Genomic DNA, 16,238 nt, shown 5'->3' on the forward strand with positions numbered 1-16,238 from the left:
TAAGAAGATAGGAGAAGCATCTTTTCTCCAATCCTCCGAGGTTAGAACAAAAAGCGATATACTGAAAATGAGCTCACAAAAAATGTCAGATTTCGTAGATTTAAAATAGAAAAATGTGACATTTTTCCCAGATTAAAACATGTTAATGGGGAAAAATTGCAGCCATAATAAATATTGTATGAAAAGCTGCCAAGTAACAAAGCCTTGACAAACTCAGGAGAACAAGGAACTTCAGCTGATGCTGCCACTTTATGTTTGCATTATATTCTGTCTACTCTTTTTGTGTATGCAGAATTCTTCAATGTCAATAGGAGTTTGGCATAAAGGGCAGATTAATTTAGACATCACACTGATACCTGTCTTCTAGAACAGTGTGTGGCCCCACGTTGCTGTTACCATGAGGTACTACAGTTTTGTGGTCTCATGTAGAACCTATATCCTGTATGAACCCTACACACACCTTAATAATTTTCTCTTTTTTTTTTTTTGTGACTGACCAAAAAGACTAGGAAATATGCCCTGGCATTTACTTTCAATAATGATGAATCTTTTGAGAAGTAGTTTAAAAGAATGTATCCATTTTGAAATAAAAAGGTGTTAACAACAAATGAAGGAATATTATTGAAAGTCATTAAAAGAGGTCAGACTTTGTAAGAAAGATTTAAAAACCAAATCCTTTGAATTGTATCAGTTAAACTTCAACTGTGTCTCATAAAAGCAGTAGATCAGGACTAATGCTTTGGACATTTAAGAGTGGATATGGGTATTTGACATCCTCTATGTGGAATGTCTTATGGAGCTTCAAGCTGCCCCCCTTCCATGGACATGAGGATGGCATCACTGGTGGAGTTGAGCTGGCTGAACATGTGGCCTGAAGAGGGAATTTCTAGTCTGTTTATGATTTGGGCATGTGCAGGTTAGTTAAATAACCTGGGTGTGTGCAGAAAGCAGCCTTGTTAAAAGTTCAAACAGATGTTTTGCAAGCATCCAGAATGCCTCAGCTGCAGGACCTGGAGGGTCACTTACTGGTTTGCCCACTCTTGTTTGAATGCCCTTTTTCCCAGGTGATGACCCTCTGCCAGGGTGTGGCTCCGTATGTCAGAATGCTTTGTCAGGCCTGAAAACTTAAAACTTATCTGGGATTCATTTCCCCTGGCCACAGGAGCAGCTTTCCCTCTTCCCTTGTACCTCTTTCACAGTGGTGATCCCTCACCTTACCTGCTCAAATGGCACTGTGGATCACCTGGATGTTGCAGCAGCATGAAATTGTACTTTTGCTTCTGATGCATGGCATGAACTCGAAATGAGCAGATACAGATTTCGTCTGGAAGAGGCTACAGGTTCCTCATGTTCTCTTTAGGTCCTGCCTCCCCTCTTTCCATGGATTATTGGCTAGAAAATCGCTTTGTGTTTATTTGTGAACCACTTCTCTGTAAGTCCAGCAGAGCTGTTGTAGAGGAGCCTGCACGAGTTTGTGGAAGAGAAATCCTTGAAGGATGTTAAACTGCTCTAGCTCAGGAAACTGCTGAGCTGCAAATCCCTGGGGACTCGGCTGCAGTCAGTGCTCCAAAGAGCAGCAGTTCTGCAGTTCTGCAGTTCTGCTCTGCCCTGGGGACCTGCTTTTGGTCTCCATGGAAAGCAGGACTCTGCCCTGGGCCTTTGCACTGGCTGCAGTTGCCTTAGATCAGATCTCTGCTGAAGGAATCCCTCTGGCATCTTCCCACCGGGGTCCATCTGGTTTCAAGGCCAAATGTGAGGAAAGCACACCAACTATTCAAAAGGGAATTTTCAGGAAGACACAAATGTAGCTGTCCAAATGTTTAAAATTACTTGTAAGTTGGACAGAGGCAGTGTTGTGATAATGGCAAGAAGCAGTGCTTTGAATCCAAATAAATACAAGGCTATCCTTTCTATTCTGTGCCTTATTCTTTTAAAATACACTGTGCTATTTTCACCTGAATACTGATTACATTTGCAGTATTTGGTTAAAAGCTCTCAGATATAGTTGTGTCTTAGGAAGTTTTCTTTCTTTTCAGTAATGTGCCTTTTGCTTTTCTGGTGTTGTGCTCTAACCATAAAAGCAAATGAAAATTTTGTATTTCTGAAGCAGTGAAGTACAACATGCAGTAATCCACTGATTAGAAAATAATAAAGATATGGAGGTTAAGTTTGAAGGGATAAAGAACTGGTGAACAAACAATGAGTATATTAGGGCAATGCAGTAAAATACAGAAATAAAATTTCATATATATAAAAGGTCAGATAATTTTTCTTTTTCTTTCTAATGTAGAATAGGGAATTTGAAGGGAACAAAAGTCATATAAAGACTATTCTTCTAAAAGTGTGTTGGTATCATTCCTCCCAAAGTGTGTGTAAATATTATATAATATATATATATATGTGTGTGTGTGTGTGTATGTTTTACTAGAAATATTTACTTTTGTCCTGATACTTGGTAGGAGATAATATCCACAGAGGTCTGGATCGTCCACTGTTTTCTTCTATGCAGTGAACTTGGAATCCACATTTAAGTATTCACTGTCTTTCTGAATTATACATGTAATAGTCTGCTCAGTGAAATGTAAAGCCATCATAATAGTCTTAAAACCCAAATGATCCAGATTCACCCCAGAATGGCTGACTGAGCAATTGTAATAGCACTGCTTCTGTGTGAGGATTAGCTAAATTCTGCTCCTTTTATCCACAAAGCTGGATGAATGTGCAGTGTTGCTGTCCACCGCCTTACTAGAAAGAGATCTGTCTTGCTCTCTGATTCTTATTTCTCTGGTGTACTGACTCATACCCTTCTTAAAATACCTCATCAAGAACCCAATGCAGTCCCCAGAGCTGAGTCTGTAAACACAGCCACGTTTACAACATGGAGAGCCAAATTTCTTTCTGTGTGTGACAGCTCATTTGCATTATCTAAATAGTGAGTAATTCCTGTAAGCAGGGATTCAATTTTCATGTAGAAACAGTGTGCAAGTTTCACAGTCCTGTGCTTAGTGATCTTTGTTTCCCTTCTGCTGGTGAGTAATGTAAAGTGGTGAAGGACAGACGTAACATGAAGAATTTACAAAAGAGTTGAAATTGAAAGTAGACAGCTCTCTCTTTTGTATCTCATTGTGCACAGTGCAGGTTGTTGCCCAACACAGAAACATTAAGAAGCTATCTGTTAAAGCTACAAAGGTAAAATGGAGGAGGAGGAGAGCAGAGAGAGAGAAATTATGCAGCACAGGCAGGGGAGCAAAGCTTTTGATACCGTACTTTCAGACTCAAAACTTAGATTAATGAGGACAGAGCTTCTTAAATTGCTTTGGAGTACTGCACACAAACTTCATCTGAAAGGAAAAGGACACTTTCAATGTAACCTTCACTCCATACTCTGAACAAGCTGCTTGCTACTAGTGTAGAAAAATCTCAAATGTCTCTAAATATTAGAGCATCAAGCCAAACAAAGAAAGAATAACTTATTAAGGTGTTAGCACAATGTGAGTGACCTTCTTGATGTGACATTTTTTTGGCACAAGAAACACCTCCAGCAGATGTTTAGTAGTTACAGCTATTTGAGAAGACTTTTCTGCAGAAGTGTTAGCCAGATAATTTAAACAACATAGAACAGGTTCTCTAGCCACACAGGTAGCAGCGGATTTTTATGATAAGGATGTATAAGAAAAAGGAGGTACTTCTTTCTGTCAGAAGTAGAAATGCAGAGCCTCTCTACACCTTACTGCCTGTGTGCTCTGGGGCAAACCTACCTCATTTCTCCTACCTTTAAAGTTGTGGGGTTCTTTGGGTTGTTTTGTTGTTTTTATTTCACATCATGTTAGTTCAAAAATTTATCCATTGTGTCTAAAATGTTTTGAGCATCCCACTGAAAAACAGGCCCAGTCTTACATTTGAGGGCAAAAGCAGCCTGTCCTTGTCCAAAGGCTTTTTTACCCAAAGTGTTATTTTGTGTGCTGTGGCAGGAGGATGGCACAGCATAACCTCTGTGTTGGCAGAAGGAAATTTGTGATGGGAGGTTGTTTAGAGGTGTGAAGGAAATGTATTTAGTCACGATGATTTCAGATTTGAAAGCATCCCTTGGTGTGTCTGCAGAGGGGAATAATCCTCCCAGTACTGTGCTTGGAGGGTGAGGAACGACCTGAGTGAGCCTCAGTGCCTGGGTTGGATCAGTCACTCCCATCCCACTGGCATTCTTCAGATGCCAGGCTGCTAGAGACTAGGGAGATGGAAGAATGCCTTTCTTTTTGACCTGAAAATGCCCTTTGGACCTAAGAAACCCATTCTGAACAGCATGTCTTTGAACTCAATATATTTCTAGGAAAGCTCTCTGGCTTTTGAGCAATCCATTGCATTTGTATTTTCTGATGAGGAAACTAGAACTGATCAGGAATTTTCTGAAAGTCTAGATGTCCTGTGTTTTGTGGGAAGGAAAAGAGTGGGTACAACTTGAATCCCTTTAGATTGCTGTCCTGATCAGCACCTACCTTTAACGAGCAGCTCCTGGAGTCTGGAGCCTCTCAGGTTTTGCCAGTGCCCTGGAAGCGATGCTGTTCCTGACATATTTGCATATGAAAGAATTTCAGTACTGGAGTAACACAGTAGAGTTTTCCTCTCTGGCAGGAGAAAGAGCAGAACACAGTTCACAAAATTCCATGCACCAGAGCTATGGTACTTCTTTGAACTGGGTCCCAAGTTCAGAGGCTTTGCTACCAGGGTAAGTACTGGTGTAGTCTCATTTCTGCTGTAACTGCCCGGGGCTTTTCCAGAGCCATGGGACCATTTAACTGTTTGCAATGTGTTTATAGGGAGAGCTGCTTTGACATGCCTGATTTTCCTAGATTAATTTTATATTGTAGGCTCTAAAGGAGGGGGAGAAGCACTGCTTTCTTCAATGAATAAATATTTTCAGGAGAAAATTTCAAGTGACATATCCCATTCTTCGTTTTTTAAATGATGAGTGGTGAAATGGCTTTAGAATAGGAGAGGAAAGCAGTCTTTTTCTCCATGTAAAAAAGTGAAATTAAAGCAAGCTGCAGCACCTGAATAACTCTGCTAAAGGACAAAAATTAATTTCAGCTAAAAAGCTTTAAGTAGTATGGAGACTATAGTATTATGTATATATAATATAGGATTTGTTTATCAATTTGGATGTTATCTGTTCCCAGAGAGGCAGACTTCTATTTAAATAAGGTCACTGGGCAGAACAGAACCAATATCAACATCTCCCAATCCCTGCTAACAGAGAGCTCTTGTCCTGTGAAACAGAAGACTGGGATGTGTCTCCCTTGCACAGCCTCTCCTCCCCTGAATAGCCCCTGTGGGGAAGGTTTGCTGCTTTGTCCCTTGATTTCCATGGGTGCTCGTGGCCCCTTTTGCCTGCACAGCTCTGCCTGCAGCTGAACATTGACTCTTGGAATTGCTGCTGTCTTTGATTCTGAGCCCAAACATGGCCCATGTCCAAATGGCTGATTGATGAGCACCATCAGAAATCTAAAAGGCTCTATCCAAATCAGTCATGATTTCTATTTGAAGATGAGGTGATTTCTGCTTCAGTCCCTCAGCCTGGTAACTGGAAGAGAATTCCTTCAGCCTTAGAAGCTGAGCCCATGAGCCACAGCAGCTTTAGGCTGAAGCTGCAATTACAGTTAAAGAAGTGACTGGGGAAGGAAGGGGGCAGGTGGATTTTTACATATGAAGTGTTGAAACAGAAGAACAGACTCAGTCCATGACAAACATTTTAAAGAATGTTGCTCTCAGTATTCAGTTCACCTCATGAGTATCTTCACTGATCTGTTCTTGGCATGGAGAACTGCAAGTGAATGAATTCTCAGACTCTGAGATGCCTCCCAGTCATATTGATATCATTAAATGTTCTTGGTTTTCTGTGTGGTGCACTTGTTCTGGTATGCTCTTCACTGAAAACTTTCCCAAAGCATGGTGTGGGGCAAAGTGGCAGGCATTGTTCTTACAGCTTTCCTCTTTCAAGTGTTATTTTTATTTTGCGAGAAGAAAAGCTTGACCTGCAGGAGTAGGAGAGTAATGAAAGAAACTTGTGGCAGAGACAGAAATGGAGAACTGTAGTCTGTGAAATCACTGATGTGGAATGGGTAGAAACTGTAGCATTGATGCTCTGGCTGCATCTGCACTGTGTGTGACTGTCCATTAGTGAAGCTGCTCTCTGCTCACCCCTGGCTGAAGGCTGTCTTAGGCCAGGTGAATATACTTCTGAATATACTTCGGAATTTTTGCCCTAGCATTGTATCTCAGCTTGTTGGAATTTTGTGAAGTTCTTGGATATCACCCTCTAGAAACAAGCGGTACAACCTAACTGTAAAAAAAAATATTTTCCTTGAACTGTTTTGGAGAAGTAGATTTCTAACTAGAAGTCTTCTCACCAGATTTCTGTTTACTATGGTCAAAATAGTCACATCGCCCTGCATTTAGGTTGTAAACCCCTGACTCTTTCAGCTTCATATATGGTGAGGATTTTTTCAATGCTTCTGATCATTCTTAGTATTTGCCACCCATAAAGCGCCCCATCATGTTTTCCTGCTTCTTTTCAAAGTCAAAAACCCCCAATCCAATAAAGAAGATTAGATTTCTGAATTGCATCTATGGAATCAATTTTACTTTCGTAATTTATTTTCTGTATAATGTATTTTGCATCTTAGGGTTTTTATTATCTTTTGTTTGGGATTGTTTCTTCATTCAGTTATCTGCAAGGATGTACATGTCTGTCACGATGTAATGCAGGGCCTGTAAGATTCCTTCCAGTGTAGAGTATTTGGCATTTAATTGCATTTGGATCTCATGTTTGACAATGTTGCTTGCTCACCAGGCTCACTCTTAAGAGCTTCATACTCTTCCTGTCATGGTTAACCTGAATAATTTCATGTAATCTGTGTATTTTGTAACTCCATTCACCTTTGAGGGAATGGGTTGGATCTGGGTTGGAGCAGAATATTTGAACATGTTGGAAACTACCTTAGGAACTGAGTTCTAAAGTTAGTGCTGCTTAGCTGTATTTGGAGGGTATGATTTTTTCCTGCAATTTGAAGTTAAACCCAGGATATAAGATTTCACTGATCAAATGTTGTTGCTGACATGCAGCTCAAAGATGATTTGGGGTCTATAATGGCAGTTTTTCTTTTCTTTTTATGATTTTTTAAATATAACAGATTTTTAGATTGATTCTAAGTGTCATGAACACTGACAATGTTGTGTGAGAATCCCATGTTGATTTTCTCAGGTCATTAAGAGAGAGGCTGTGTTACTGCTCTGTTTGTAAATGATGCTGCTGCATTGTTCATTTCCTGCTTTCCTCTGTTCTTCTGAGACGGTTTTTCAGTTTGTGAACAGTCTGTGATGTACTTAAACTGATGCAAGTAAAGGATTTGGATTGGTGAGAATCATTTCAAACTCTTTAGCTTGCCAGTTGAAGTGCAGTACAAGAAGTGTTTAAGATCATATTATCAAAATGTCAAAGAATCAAAGGTAATTAAAAGCCCTGATCTGGGTCCCAGGCTAATCAAGAGAAGCCTCATTAGCTGGAACTCAATGGTTATTTCTAAGCTAGAGAAATCACAAGTTTTAAAGGATTTGCAAGCCAAATAAACTAAATAATTTTGACATCTCATTTCAAAGTTTTTCTACCTAAAAGCATTGGCCTGTGTTTGATTCCCTGTATTGTTCCATACCTTAGTTTTGTTTCTGAAGTAAACATTAGTACTGGGGCATCTAGTCGTGAAGATCCTGTTTCAGAGGTACACTTAATTCTGCAGAAAACAATGAGCAATGTTTTATTTAAATGCTCTTTGTATTATAAACTCCAAGGATGATTGGGGAAAAGTGGGAAAACACATGATGGGGAAAGCACAATAAATGTGTTCAGATTTTACTGAACTTGAAAGTGTATCTTCATTCTATGGATCATTCCATATTTTGTGTATTTCATTTATTATTATGTATCTAATAATACCTGAATAGTGTCTTTAATAGCTGAAAAAGATAATTAGGAAGCATGAGAGGAAAGTGTTCTTATAGAAACATGAATCCTGTGTAACAATCACATACATGAAATAGGGCTGATGCCTGATTTTCTATTTTTCCCTGGAATAGGTTGCTTTAAAATTCCTTTTAGAGTGGTTATAAGGACTCCTGTATATCCTTCATAGCCACAGAACAAAATATTTACTTTCAAAGCTTGAATGTACAACCAAAACATTCTCATGAACATGTGCTTTAGCAGACATAAGGGAAAGAAGAAAGGAAAGCTAGTATGTCTGCATCTAGAGATACTCCTCACATTCAGATTCTATGATTATTGCATACTTTAAAAATGCAGGGTTTACAGAAGGCCTATCTTTCATTAGACTAGCAAGAATAGCAGGAAGAGGAAAAGGGCTTTTGTGACAACTTTTTAGGTTTCAAACTTTTCTAGTTGGTCTAGAAGAAGATCCTACCTCTCCCTATGTTATTACTGTGGTTTGCTAAGGAAAAAATACCAATATGTTGCTGGACTTTGGGATTGTAGAGGAGCTGGTTTTGCTTTATGTCAGTAAGCACAGAGATCTGCTAGAAGCAAATGCAGCTAACATTGCCTCCATTCAGTAAATGCAATGAATAAATTAATTCAGTCAGTTATTCACTGAAATACTCAAAATGGAAATATATGGAAGGATCCCACACAAACAACTGTGGTATATGTGGTGAGTTTATCACCTTGCACTCTGATTTTTGCAAGCTATTAAAAACTACATTAAATCCTGGAGGAAGTCAACACCCAAGTGGTGAAAGTATTGGTATCAGAGTTGTGGGGAGCCAAAGCAGTGTGCATCTTTGAGAGTGGCTCAGATAATGTGTCTGTTGGTTAAAAGTACTGAAAGAGCAGCTAGCCCCTGTATTCATAATCCATAGTACCCAATTTCTTCCACCTGTCCTACAGCTTCCACAAGCTTTGCCAAGCAGCATCGTGCAGGTTTGCCTTGGCTGCTTTGGAGGCGTGGAGTGCCTGTCAGGGCCGTTCTTGCCTTGCATCTGTGTGACACCTGGATCTAAACCCCTCAGCTTGTGCAGCCAGCAGGTCACCCAGCCATGGCAGTGTGAGTGTGGCTCAGCCTCTCCTCCCTCTCCTCCCTCTCCTCCCTCTCCTCCCTCTCCTCCCTCTCCTCCCTCTCCTCCCTCTCCTCCCTCTCCTCCCTCTCCTCCCTCTCCTCCCTCTCCTCCCTCTCCTCCCTCTCCTCCCTCTCCTCCCTCTCCTCCCTCTCCTCCCTCTCCTCCCTCCCTGCTTTCCTCAGGACGTTGAATAAAATACTCTGGTCTAAAAAGCTTGAGTGAGTTGTGAAAAGCTTTTTATTACCTGCCAGAAGTTACTTGTCTTTGCAACTCTTGCAAGCTCTTCTGGTTATTTTTACTTGCAGAGTGTTTTTCCCCATTCTTCAGCTGCTGGGCAAGATGGCGTTCATTTGGCTTCAGTTCTGACAAAAGATAAATGAGCTTTGGGCCCTCAGTGATTCACTTTGGCTGCCAGAGGGTTCCAAAATAGCAAACTATTTTTCATAACTGCAATGTGATATGAAGTGAGTTGCAGCAGGTGCTCTAACATATACTACAGCCGTCTGCAGAGTGGGGAATTCATTAAAGTTTCCTCATTTGTCCAAAAAAGTCACCTTTTGGAGTGGCTAGCATTCTGTCTCTGCCAGCTGAAGGTACACGCTCCTGAAGGCAGGAGGAGAGAGGGGTTTTAGTTGTGCAGGAAGTACTTATTGAAATGGAACTGGGAAGTTAATTTGTTCATCTTGTGAAGAATCATTCTCACTTAGTAGATTCATCATTTACTTTTCCATTCAGTGTAATTTGATTTGCAGTTTCTCTCAAGGGTGCAGATAGCATGGATCCCATGAATTTTTGGCCTTTATCTTATTTTTAATTACATTTCAATGTCTTTCACTTTATAGATTTGCTGCAAGTAGAAATTTGAATTGTAGTTCCAGAAAACAGTATTTTGCAACTGACAAGGTGATCTTGATAGAAAGGTTCCTGCCTTAGACTCAGTGAAGAAATCAAGGATGCCAGCTAACCTGATAGTTCAATGTGCTCATTCAATTTTTGTTTAAAGATCTATATTTTCTTGTACAAAATGAGAATAAATTCTCAGAGGAATCAAAGCATGTCAGAGCCCACACAAACAAAGCCCATAGAAGAATTTAGAGAATGAGCTGTCTTAAAGGCCAAGCACAGATCTTGCACAGGTCCCTACCTGCAATCCCACTGACATAAACAGAATACCATGTAACCACTCAGGTCCTGCAGAATCAGCTCTTGAAGAATTTATGCCCATATAATTGCTCAGACACGGAAAATGTAATAAATATTAATGTTATTCTCAAGGAACAGTTTCCAAAGAAGAAATGCACAGATAAATTTAAACTTATGCATATTTTAATCCATAAAATATAGATTTTTCTTAAAGTGCTGGAGTATTTAAGGTTTGTATCTAGCCAGTACTCAATACAAATGTTTTCATACTAAGTAAGATTTATGTGGCCATGTATTGTACCTAGAGGTCCAGCGCACAGCACCATGTTTAAACAATGCACATCTCTCTTCCCTGAAATAGGTAGCACCCAAATAAGTAAATTGTCAGTGATGCAGAGCCCCCCCTTGCACTGCAAGTACCAGAGTCACAGCTTCTCTTATGGTTTGTGCTTCTGTTTCTGCTGCCTGGCAGGGAGGCAGTGATCCCAAGGACATTGCCAAAATTCACCTCATAAAACCTTAATAAAAAGTATCCCCTCTGACACAGTAGGGGAGGTAATGGATGGCTACACCTCCCCCCATGGGCTGGGTTCCCAGAGTGTGGTTCATTCTTCCTAGAGGATTTGTAGCATGATTTTTCACTGCAAAATTTCATCTCGGTGGTTTTTTTTACTGCTGAGGAGCAATGGAGAAAAGAGGCTACAGACTAACTGGCAGGGAAACTGAACGTTGTACGAAATATTTGTTGCCATCCTCAGCCTCCAATGGAGCTAGAAAAGAAATATCTGTTACAGATTCATCACTCCTGCCCTTCCAAGGAAAAACTATAAAATCAACCTTCATAAATCCCCAAAAGCTAGAAGCAAAGCTAGGAGAAAAGCCTTGATTTCCCAATTATGATTAATATAAAACATGTTTTAAAAGCATAATAGAAATCAAAAGGAAAAACAAGGTTAGAAAAGCAGTAAGGCAAAGTATTAATGAAGTGATCTGTGGTACAGTGTTTATTCAGCCTGTTAGGATTTCTTACAGCAGCACTGTTCGTTACTCACTGGTTGTATTTGATTAATGTTGACTTGGTACCCTCCTTTTCCTGCATTGGTAATGCTGTGCTTCCCCTGAGACTCACAGGGCAGAATTTGTCCTTTGGTAGATAAGAGAGAAAAGGGGAGAACAATAAAAATAATCTTTGGTTTAATATTTTCCAATTTCCCTCTGAATCTAGATATATGGTGTGGGATCCAACAGTACAAGGATTTAGGCTACTTGAGCAAGGAAGAAATCTTGGCTTTTGTGGAAATGCTGTTCTTAACCAATTCCATAAAGAACAGAATGGTGAGCTCATCTTTTGTGTCAGAATTCTCAAGCTAACTGCTCTTCAGGTCTCCTCCAGCACACTTTTGCATCTAATATGAAGTGTAGAAACACACATTTCACACGATATTCATAAGTGTTTTGACAGATGAGATCTGGCAAATTCTTTTTACACTGATTTGCAATGTTAATTAGAACAAAAGCCTCAAAACTTTGGCTTCTCTGCTGAAGCAACAAGTGGGAATGGCAGTGTGGTGGTTGATGTTTGCAGCCTCACTGGAAGGAGAGGGCATTGCCTGGGTCCAGCTGAACTCCTCACAGCACTGATGACTTCAGAGCTCTGGGTCAGGAATGTGGCACTGTGGGGTTGTATTTTCAAATTAATTGCTGCCTGGCAGTTTCTTGTGCTTCACAAGTGGATAAATCAGAAATGCCTGGTAGCATTTTGTACTCTACTGCATGCGGAAAGCAGGAATAAGAGAATATTAAGCTCTTAAACCATTTATTCATTTAAATATTAATGAATAGTAGAATTAAAGATGCCCAGGTGCTTGTTCTTCAACCCAAATATATTTATTATGTGTATTATTTTACTTCCATAGTAATTTTTTTATAATATTATGTGCATATGTAAATTTGATGCAAGCTAAAAAAAAAACCCAAACCAAAATTGTGTGAATGTTTTCCTTTATTCCTAGTATTGACAGCTAAACTCAAAGTTGAAATGTCTGAATTAAATAGATCACATTCCTATTTGCAAGATGAGATGTAGGAGATATTGTGTCTGTAATTCTAGAAAAGAACTATTTGCAAACAACACATAGAACATAAATTATTATACAAAACTGTCATTTCAGATTTTCATTTTCTCCTTATGCAGCAGTTGAAAATTTTAAGAAAACCAACATAACCTTTAAAGTAATAATTTTTTTCAGTATTATGTCATTTCACTTTTTTAACTTTTCAATATTGTTTGATAATTTAAGATTGATGCAGTGGTCAAACTGCTCTTGAACAGACATTGTTGTTTGACTGATTGCTGTGGCTGAAGTCCCACCAGTGAGTGTAATGAGTGCAGATTTCTCTTTTTTCCATGCAATGTCTAAAATCTGTTCAGCTCCAAGCTTTCAGGTTTTCAGAATAAAAAGGACAAGAGCCACTACCATTGCCACAGTGGTGATTGCCTCAAAAAATTAATGGAAAATATATGTGGTAAGGTTTGTTTCTGTGTTTGTTTTTAGTCAGATTGATTTATTTGAGAGGCAATATTGATAAATGATCAGCTTGATAAGGCCCTAAAGCAGTCCCACTAAACTGGCACTGTAAGGTGGTGGCAAAAATGTGAAACAAAGATTTGAACAGAAGGCATGAGGGATTTTATGGGAAATAAGGGATTTCTTAGCTAACAAATTCATTCTAGGTTTAAGCAGTAGTTTTGCAGCTGGTCATCTCATGTCATCCATGTATGCTTATCTAGACCTTGGCAAACTGCTGCAGTCCCTAAAAGGTGCCTGACACACACACTGAGATTGTTTCCTGCTCCTGGTATCCCTCATTCTTGTTAGAGAAGGAGCCCTACTCTGATCCTCCTCCAAGCAAGGAAATGTCTCTGTGTATAAATCATTTGTCCCTTTTCTTTTGTTTACATTAGGTTGGTACTTTTCATTCAAGAAATTAATCCTTCCTGTGTGTGTAAAAAAAAAAAAAAAAAAGCTTTGGAAAGTTTGTGTGTCCCCATTTTGCTGGCTTGGTATCTCTTGTCCTGTTGTACTTTGGGGTGCCCATTTCTACAGAGATATGTGGAAGGGACTGTTGAGACCACCTCCTTCTCCTGGTCTGGGGGTGCAGACATATGGATCCCTGGGAAAATTTCAGGGATCAAACATTTGAGTGGTACATTTTGTAATATTTAGCAAAATCCCAGGGCAGATCTGCTGCAATGCCATGTGGCTTGTCATTGAAGGTCGTGGTACAGAATGTGGGTTTGGGGTTTGAAAGTCAGATGTTCACCACTGCATCCCTGTTAGCAGCATTGCCTTTCCACCTGCTTCTCTGTCTACAGCCTTCCAGAGCAACACATATCAAAGTCTCACTTAGTATTTGAAAATAAGAGCTGCATCATTTTCTGCACCCAGTTGTGTTCTTAGATTGGAAACAAGGCCACCTGCAGCTCTAAATACCCTCCTTTCTCATTATAACAACACCCTTAAACCCAGTCATTTTAGCTGTTATCAAATTCATCATCTAGAAATGCCTGCTGTAGTTAATGTTGCATCAGCATTTTGATTTTAAAGACCTTTTTCTCAGGCCTATAAACAGGCCATAAAAACTTAGGTGAGGCAGCCACTTTATATAGGAAAATTTGAACTGTTGGCGAAATCTGATGTTAAAGGAATTCTGTCAAGCATTGCTAAACTGCCTATCAATAAAAGTATCTCTTATCTATTGTTTTAAGTATAAGTGAATGTTGAGATTTGGAGGATATTAATGTTGAGCAATCTCCTGCACTGCTGGAAATCTAACAACAACAGAATGGTGTTCAGGGTGTCTGAGCTGGCTTTTGCCACCACAAAGAGAGATGCACTGAGACACAGGGTAAGAGTAACAAATGTTTGAGAGGAATAAAACAGATCTGTGAGATGTAGTCTAATAGTTTAGGCTTAATTTCTGTGAATAAACTGGAAAAGATGCAATTAAAACCAAAACTGATTAGTTTGATTCCCCTCTGTTTTTAATTGAACACTAAACAAATGAGTTTTTAATGACATTTAACTCAGATAAGAAAAGTGACAAGCAAGCAGATGATTTAAAAAAATTAAGTCCTTTCCAGAAGCTTTGTAGGTTTTGTCCTTCAGTTGTGGCATTGGCAGACAAGCCTGACATCTGCAAGAGTGTGTTTGCTGCATATACAGATCCCTAGGAGCTGCAGATGTGCTTCAGTTCACCTGTTTTTCAAAACTGAGGCTCAACATCCCCTCTCTTCAGGATATTCTGGCACTCCTGGTTGTTAGATTTTGCTTACCAATATGTGTTACCTGACAAACTTAGGTTGAACTACCTTCAAGTCATCTTAAAATGTTGTTCTGAGAAATTGCTTAGTAACTGATGGGTAACTCACTGCTCGCTGGATTAGTGCATTTGGGAAGAGAGGACAGCTGCCAAAGGTGCTCTCCTAAATCCTCAGTTTTGCCATGAACCCCATCACTATGTCCACATTTCTGTACTTGGGTCATGCCCCATGGCACTGGTAGTGCTGCATTTCTGCTGCACAGTTGGGAATGTTCAACAAATCAGGAAAACTTGTCTGTTCTCCAGGACACTCTTTAGCTATTGACATCTGTGTGGGGCTGGCACTGCAATCAATTCTTTTGGAGGGGATCTCCTGAACCTGGAGCCAAAGTGTGGTAGAGCAGCAGGTCAATCTTAGGTATTGCTCTGGGAGCTCTTTTCTCTTGGTTGTCCTGCGATTTTGAATTGCACCTTCAGCTGAATCTGCTCTCACACTGCTGCAATTGAAATGCTTTTGTTCCACCAGAGCTATTACTGTAGGCAGCAAGGAGCTGTGCATTCCCTGAGAAAGCTTTTACCATGAAAGACATCCTGCACAGAGGCCTCTGATGTCCTTGTCAGGAAGAAGGCTGTCTTTTCAGGCTTTTCTGCCTCATCAATCTGCATTGTCTAACCTGGTACACCCAGACCTGAGCTCCTAATGTTTTCCAAAATGTGAATGAAAGGATGAGGCCCCCGTTGGTCCTGTCAGCTCTACTTTGTACAGGGCAATTAGATGACAAACCAATTAGTTTGGGAAATCCATTGAATGCATTTATAATGTAGTTATATGTTGATAGGCACATCTCCATTGTATCTACTGCATCAGTGCAGTGTCAAAGTTGCCTTTGTTTTATATTTTGAATACAATCTGGGTGTTACAAAAAGCTTTTATGCAATTCACATTGTTCACAGTAGAAATGTGGTTTCAACAGAAGTAAAAACCCATCTTTGGCTAGCAGAATTATTCTATTCAAATGAAAGTGTTGTTCCTCAAGAATTAATTGTGTGACTAATATTACTATTAGCTAATACTACTTTTTGGCTTTATATTAATGCCATCTTCAGAGCATGATCACATCCTAGTATGAATATGCATTCTGAACTTCCTTTCTCTGTACATTCTAGTAAAAAATAAGATAGATGCGCTGCAGAGAGAAATATAAACAGCAGAGTAATATAATGCCATCCTTCAGTCCTCAGCCACAGCAGCTATACTTAACCTCCAGTACAAAGCAAATTGCAGAGTCCAGTGAATTAGAGATCACTACAGGTCAAAGAGAAATTGCTTTAATATCATGATGCTTCTCTTTGTTCTCAACAGATGACACATTAAAATAAGAAATGGAAAGGCTGCTGTGAGCTGGTTTCCAGCCACAAAATATTCTTCCATGGAATCCCATCATTATGCCTGTTAGAAATACTTATTTTTCTCAGCTATAGTGACATGAGGGAAAGGCTTTGAAGAAGATTCCCAAGGATGTGGGTCCTGTTCCATTGTTTCACCAGTGACCTAATATGTGAAAATCCAGACCCCAGAGACATTTGTGCTCTCTGTGTCTCTCTTTATCTTCTCACTCTGTCTGAGTAGTGCCTGTGTCGAAAACCAC

General features: G+C 39.7%; 1 long non-coding RNA gene across 1 annotated transcript; it reads right to left on the reverse strand.

The window, feature by feature from the left end:
• Positions 1 to 5,960: 5,960 nt before the first annotated feature.
• On the reverse strand, positions 5,961 to 9,440 carry LOC110483932 (uncharacterized). Its single transcript, XR_002467655.2, has 3 exons — positions 9,368 to 9,440; positions 7,707 to 7,784; positions 5,961 to 6,029 (listed from the first exon to the last, which is right to left on the reverse strand). It is a non-coding gene; the product is annotated as an uncharacterized LOC110483932 (long non-coding RNA).
• Positions 9,441 to 16,238: the final 6,798 nt, after the last annotated feature.

The sequence above is a fragment of the Lonchura striata genome, chromosome 11, assembly GCF_046129695.1.
Source record: "Lonchura striata isolate bLonStr1 chromosome 11, bLonStr1.mat, whole genome shotgun sequence".
Lineage (NCBI taxonomy): Eukaryota > Metazoa > Chordata > Aves > Passeriformes > Estrildidae > Lonchura > Lonchura striata.